The sequence below is a fragment of the Panthera leo genome, chromosome B4, assembly GCF_018350215.1.
Source record: "Panthera leo isolate Ple1 chromosome B4, P.leo_Ple1_pat1.1, whole genome shotgun sequence".
NCBI classification, from domain to species: Eukaryota; Metazoa; Chordata; class Mammalia; order Carnivora; family Felidae; genus Panthera; species Panthera leo.
Window position 1 is genome coordinate 38,064,065 of NC_056685.1, and position 7,596 is coordinate 38,071,660.

General features: G+C 44.2%; 1 long non-coding RNA gene across 1 annotated transcript; it reads left to right on the top strand.

Annotated features, from left to right (window-relative positions):
- The first annotated feature begins 1,486 nt into the window (after positions 1 to 1,486).
- LOC122224117 lies at positions 1,487 to 7,596 on the top strand. The gene is made up of 3 exons (XR_006204656.1): positions 1,487 to 3,701; positions 5,200 to 5,328; positions 5,793 to 7,596. It is a non-coding gene; the product is annotated as an uncharacterized LOC122224117 (long non-coding RNA).

Sequence of the window (7,596 nt, forward strand, 5' to 3'; positions counted from 1 at the left end):
TAATATAAAAAAATCACTAGAGGTCATGAAAAATAGAACAAAAGAAGTGGGATGGGAATGGGAGTCAAGGACCTACTTTTTGCTAATGTCACATACTTCTGTCTTAGAGCAGGGCAGTTTCAATTAGTTTGCATCTGGTTGAGGAAGAGGGAATGTATCTGTTCTCTCCACAGACAATTGGCTAAATAGAAGCAACTCCCCATCCAGAAGGTATGAGCTGCGCTGCCTGTGTACGTTCACTGTATTAAAGTGTGGAATGGGCAGGACATAGTGGCAATCTCCTCTCAATCCTGATCCAAGTCCTTGCTTTTGTCTCTGAAGCCTGAAGACCTATGGCTAGGGGTTGCCTTCATCCCATTAAATGTTTTCTGTCTCTTACTTCTCAAAGCCATCCCATTAAGTGTTCAGAAGGATGAGGGTGGGGAAACTAATTCTCTCCCCGACTGATGCTCTATATTGCAGTAAACAAGTCTCTGTGACTTTGTTTGATTGGAAGCAGTACAATGGCAGGCTTAAATCACTCAGAACATCAGGTGTGTGCCCAGCTGAGTAGAGGGAAGCATGGCCTGGGCCTCTGGGAACTCTGTCCAGTGACCTGGCAGTTTGGGAAACTGCCAGCTCTCCTGGATGGAGGGGGAAGACCAGTTAGGAAGGGGCCCTGACAACCTTGGGAAGGAAAAGTAAAAAATACTGTAGGAGGCTGTAGGTACCAGAAGTCCAGGTGAATCCACAAAGTGCTGCTTCAGGAAGCCTCCTTGTGGGCATGAGAGGGGCATATGGGGCTGCCTCACGGGTCAGCAGAATTCAAGCCAAGGCACAGATTCTGACTGGGAAGTGGTCTGGACCTTCTCCACAGAGGAAGATTTGGAAGGTTTTTAAAAATTCATGTTATTAAAGTAATTTTTCCCCCTCAAATTTCTATCCTTTGTATAATTACGTTTGAGAAAACCAAACGGGGCTCATGTTCCTGATGTGAGTTTGTGCTTCTCTGGCAGCTTCTCTTATTCGAGATTGGGCCTGGCCCTCTGTGGAGGCTAATCCTCTCTCCACTCACGTGGGCCTTTGCCCAGTTTCTCCCTGACTCTCAAGATTGGAGGGAGGCTGAGAAGTAGCCACGCTCAATCACCTGTCTTCAGAAGAGCCCTAGGAACCTGGCTAATATTTTTTAGTCCTTTTATTATAATCATAGATTGTACAACTTAGTAGGGGACCCTTGAAGCCACATGTCCTGTCCCCTGGCTCCAGGTAGTACTGAATTTTTAAAATTATTTTAGTTTATTTATTGATTTTGAGAGAGAGAGAGAGAGAGTGAGAGAGAGCAAGAGCAAGTAGGGGAGGGGCAGAGAGAGGGAAAGAGAGAGAGAATCTCAAGCAGGCCCTGCATTGTCAGCACAGAGCCCAATGCGGGGCTCAAACTCACGAACTATGAGATCATAACCTGAGCCAAAATCAAGAGTCAGATGTTTAACTGACTGAGCCACCTAGGTGCCCCAAGTACTGAATTTAAACTATTTTCTTCAGATAACTCTCTTCTCTGCTGAGAAAAAAATAACCCCTAAAGAAGCAGCTACTTTAGCATCTCTTGGGAAGGCTTTCCTGCATTTCACTTGCTGTTTGCCAAGAAAGGTTAAGTCACTCCCCTGAAGACCCACTGGACTTGGGGAAAGGACCAGCTTGAGAGTTCTTCCCATCCCTCAAAGAGCTTTGAGTGCACATGACCTCATGGCATCCTTGCCTAGGGGAAAAAAAAGAAAAGATTTCTTGATTCTTGAACATGCTGTGGAGAGTTTTTATATGTTATATTAGTGTCAGGTTAGACGCTCAGATGTTTTTATTCATGCTTCAGGCACTATATGCCACTTAAAAGCATCTGAATGGAACCAGAGAAAACTGATAGCAGGGGCAGAGGGTAAGAAGTGTGATGGGGAAGGTGGTGGAGGAACAGGCAGCTGCCTATGGCTGCCTTGCACAGAGCCTGGAGTCCCAGTCTACAGATGTATTTCACCAGCCTGCCCCTTCCATGTGCCTGGATAACCCTGGCTCACATGTTTCCCCATAAACTTCTAGCTATAGACAGAACTTCTCTGCAAGTCTAGCTTGGACATAATTTTTTAAAACAAATGATTCCTACCAGGAGACCATTAGCATTTGAACTCCTCAAGGTGATATTTAAAACTTATCTTTTTTTTTTTCTAAAGAAAAACAACTATGAAGACAGGTAGGGTTAGGTATTTATTCTTAGGGCCCAAGTGCCTGAGCCCTTGAAACACAAGCTTTCCTAAATACTTTTTCTTGGGAACAGCATCTCTACACTGAATGCCAGCCACAAGGTTCATAATAATAGGCTGAAAGAGTTGAAAGTGACCCACAAATTCAGCTTGTCCAGACTCCTCACATTACAGAGGAAGAGATGGAAACCAGAACTACAAACGGTTGTGAGGGCAGGGATAGTCACCCTCTCCTTTTGCTCAGGGGTCCCTATCTTGACACCTCCCCAACCCAGAGTCTTCAGCAACTCGTGACAGAATTGGAGCTAGAATTTGTCTCCTGATTCAAGTTCAGTGCTTTATCCCTCCCCCTTCCCCCACCAAGGAACTCCATGCTTTCTCTGCAGCCTGTAGGCCAGGCCACAACTTAGTGGCGAGTGGAAGAATGAAATGAGTGTAATGATTTTAAAGAGGGCAGGATGACCTTCCACAAATCCTGTTCTGACCAGTCTGTCACTGATGCTTGACCTTCCACCATTAGAGATTCATTCTTTTGTAACTTGGAGGTAGACTTCCAGAGTCTCCTCTTGCAATGTAAATGCCTCTGGAAGGCCACCAACAGCTGATAGCTAATAAACTGCAAGGGCTGTTTCCCCAAGAGTGTTAATAACCAACGGTGTGGTGGTATGATGGAGGGGAAGCTGGGGCAGAGAGAGTTTGGAATTCATTGAAATAGGAGGACAAAGTTGGGGCTGATGTGAGAATGGGTCCACCCTGTTGTAGACATTTCATAAATGCTACTATCTACCCATCCAACTAAATATATAAGAATGACACGCTGGTGAGAAATTTCCTTGACAAGGCATGAACAAATGCTTGGCAGCCCAAAGGAAAAGACAGTGCTGCCCACACCCATCTCCCATCAGAAGATGCTCAGTCTACTGCATTCTGTGTAATGGGTATCCAGGCTTGGTTGGAGCCAGGTCCCTGCCCCTCCCCCAAGGCTTCATTTGCATGAGTCGACCATCATAGGCACTTCTGTTTATGGCTGAAGAATGGGGAAGTTTGTACTACTATCTTGTGTGTGGAATACAGGGGAGGAAGAAACTGAGCAACAGAAAGTATGGTGTGTCCTCGGCATTCCACCCTGACACTGGGCTTTGTGCCCTTGCAGAACAATGGAAGAATTTGTACCAGAAGGAGAAGGGGCTGCTTCTCTAAGAGCCTTGAAGGGATTTGGAGTGCAAGGAATGAGCTTGGGGGCTCACCGAGTCTGCTCCTGCTTCTCATGACATCCGGAATTTGCTGAAAGTGCTGGAAGACCAGCCTTGGTACAGCTATCAGCATCCTCATGAGGGATGTTGTCAACTTGGGCAATGGCAAGGCTCCTAAAAGCAACCTCAAAGTCATTGGACATTGGCTATGGAAAGCCAGAGATGAAGAAGGAAGAGGAGGAGGAGGAGGAGGAGGAGGAGGAGGGGGGAGAGACTCAATGTGAGTACATGTGATGTGGTCCTACAGAGTCTCCTAGAAACCCTTGGGAGGATCTTCATAAAGGGAGAGGGTGGTAAGGAGATTCTCTGTCAAAAGAGGGGCCAAGAGGAGCACCTGGGTGGCTCAGTCGGTTAAGTGTCCAACTTCAGCTCAGGCCATTATCTCATCGTCTGTGTGTTCAAGCCCTGCGTTGGGCTCTGTGCTGACAGCTGATCCTGGAGCCTGCTTCGGATTCTGTGTCTCCCTCTCTCTCTGCCCCTCCCATGGCTTGCGCTCATGCCCTCTCTCTCAAAAACAAACATTTAAAAAATTGAAAAGAGAGGTCAAGAATGGGAAGCTTGAGTAACTGTTATTTAGTGTGATGGGCTGGAGTGGCTTGGTTATACTGGAGTTCCTCTTACATCATTTGAATCCTGCCTGAGATGCCAATAGACAAAAATAAACTCTGATCCCACGACCAGGGAAAGGAGCCCTTGGCCCTGGTTAGAGAAAAGTCCAATAGCTCATTGGTCGAATTTCCCTCTTTCTTATCCACCCAAATTTAGGTCATGATTCTATAGGACCAGAAAATTTGTTCCAAACTCAGTCTGGGAAAGAGCAGCAAGAAAAACAATGTCAGGGACTCCATTACCCAACCAGCAGGAAGAAGGAGGAAGCCCAATCTTGTATTAACTAGAGAAAAAATGAGGCAGAAGGAAGCAGGCATGATTTGTTCAGAGCCTCCCAGAAGGCATAACCTGAACCTTCCAGGGCCTTATGGACCCAGGGTTTATGGACAAAAAGGAAAAAAAAATTACACACACACACACACACACACACACACACACACACATATATATATATATATATATATAATTTTTCTTTCAAAAAAAGAAAAGGCCATCTTTGCTGGCTGGAAGAGAGTCAGAGCATATATACAAAGTTGTTTTGATATCATTCTCTTCCTTCTTAATCCACCATCCACCTGCTAAAGTGCCGGATCTTTCCTTCCTTCCTGCGATTAATCCCACATTCACTCAGGATGCAGTAACTAAGTCCTAACATAGTTATGTGGCAGATTTGCCCACTGCCGTGGCTGAGTTTTCCAGAAGTTAAAAAAAAATCAACATCCCCTATACCTGCAAATACGGTATGCCACCCAGAATGACACCACTTAGGGCAGTTACTAAGCAGATGTGACAGTAAGAACTGCAGCAAGAATACAGGTTGATAGCTGCCATTTAGATGGAGTTACCCTGTCTAGAGCCATTGCCAGGTTGACAGATACTCTGGCCTCTGGAGGTGGGGGGTACTTTTTATACTTGTACTTATGGCTGAGAGTAACATAGGAGCAGATGCAGTTTTGCTGAGTTAAGTCGGTCACATCCGGCCACATGCTGTATACCATCATGCCCGTATTTTGAGGTCTACGATGAGCCTGATTCTGGGTCAGTCACTACAACAACCCTGAAGTAGGTTTTACCAGATCCACTTTATTTATTTATTTATTTATTTGCAGATAAGAAGTTTATGGCTGGATTGAAAACCAGGCATGTTCGCCTCTGAGGTCTGTGCTCCTTCCACTGGTGGAGTCAGGAAGACATGGACTCTGAGCATTGTTCAATCCCTTACCAAGGGTGTGACTTGAGTAAGCTCTTTAACTTTTCTGAGATGTCCTTTCCTGATCTATAAAATAGGGGTAACAATGCAACTAACATCTGGGGATGGTGTGAGAACTCAGTAGGGTACTTAGCACAGTGCCTGGCCTGGAGTGGACACTTGGCTTGAAGTCACTATTTTGAGGTCACTGGGCTTCTTCTCCCTTCCATGAGGGCCTAGGAGAAGAACAATATCCACAGGAAATAGCTCTTAGCTTTGCAAACAGTATTTCCATCCCAGGAAAGGAGAAGCCCTTTCCTCTGGAAAGCCACAGTTGCATTTGAATTAAATGGATAGCTGGATAGTCCAAGAAATTGAAGTCACTCTTCTCTTGCAGTGTGATTTTAAAATGTTACCTAACCTTTATGTAGTTTTTTTCTGTGGAATAACTTGAACAATCCATGACCCAGACTGGTGTGTTAGGTGTGATAATTGATTTTTGTTCTTTCACAGGTGAAGTAGCCACAGAGTGGATTGTTTCTGGCAAGAAGAGGACTGTGACTGGCTTCTCCAGCAACACAACTGGCTGCTTTCTGGACCATCATCTTTGACCATTATTGTGTACTGTGGGACAGCACATTAATTTGAATATGTTTTGAAACCAAGAATCATTAGACAGGTAGAAATTCTATTTGTGTGTATCTGAGTATATAAAATGAGTCGAAGAAAAGCAATTTTTGGATCATCTGCTGATTTGCATTGTTTGGAAATTGATACGGATCATTGAGACTTCAATGAAGTTATGCTGACTACATCCAGGTAGTCTGTGTTGTCAAGAAATTCATTGGTTTCCCCACTGAACTCTGTCCCCTGACAAGTGTTGGAGATATGAAGTGGTGATGACCATTTATAATGACTGTTTGGTTGTAGTCATTGAGGCTGCTAGAATCAAGCAGGACTGTTTTAAAAAAATGAAACCCCTTTTGACCTCTGGAAAGCTCTAATGATAGCCCAGTACTGGAGTGAACATTGTAATGAGCATTACCTACAAGTATCCTTTGTAAATTCTTGGAATTAACAGAAATTAACTTTCTACTCAAGCTCTCTTACAAGTGGGAGGGAGAGGCTGTTCTACTCTTCAGCCTTTGTTTTGGCCACTAGAGTTGCATTTTGGTTTGAGATGTGTGTGACCAGTCTTTGTGGTGATTTTGGTGTGGTTAGAATCATAATTTGTACCATGGATAAAATGATAAGACATAAAGGGGAAGGAAATCCCTTCTTTTAAAGAAGAAGAAATGGGCTTAGAGAGGCAAAGTGGCTTTCTCAAGGCCACCATCCTACTTAATGATGGAGCTGGGACTAGGGCACAGTTCTGCTGACCCTTGCGTGACACTCTCCACATCACACCATATGTCTATCTCATGTAGGTAGACATGGTCTTATATGATGAGATGCTGGGAAAGAAACTGACTTTCATTAGAACACTATTTCCTGAGAACTATGTTAGGTGTTTCATCTGCATTGTCTCATTTTATTGTCACAACTTTTCTGCCAGAGAGAGATCACCATTAAGCCATTTTTACACAGATGGAGAGGTTAACCTACTGGTCTGTAAGACCACAAAGCCCATGCTCTTTCTTCTGGGAAGAGAAGAAAGAAATCAGGGTGGTTAAATGGTCCAGAAATGAAACTGACGGAATCAAGCACAGTTTTGTTTAACCATCTCCACTCACTGTGCATTTTCAGGTAGGGCTATCTATACCTGAGACACCAGAGATCAGACCTGCTCTAGGGCAGGTCATAATATGTTATGCTCTAAGTGATATCAATGTATATAAATAATGTGCCTGGCAGGGAGGCAAGGCTGAACATTTCTTATCCACAAAAGTTTTGGAAACACACAGAAACTTTGGAATATTGGTAGAAAATGTGTCCCCAGCCTTCCTTGAATGGAGGCTACTATGCTTCTTGTCCAGACCCTATAGCCTTGAGGGTCTCCCTGTCCATATCAATAGATTCTTTTATTGCAAGACCTATGTAACTATAAACCATTGATTATAGCCATATCTAACCTATTAGAACCAATCCATATGACCCCTGATAGGACCTGAATCCATAACCAACTCTTCCTGGAAGATGTGTCATTGGGGTAGGGATATGTCATTTAATCTTCTAGTCTAGCATGCCTAGCATAGTGTTTGGATCATAATACTTAATATAAGGGCTAATGGAAGTGAAAGTGTATTCAGGAGTGCCTGGGTGGCTCAGTTGGTTAGGTGTCCAACTTCAGCTCAGGTCATGATCTCTGGTCTGTGGG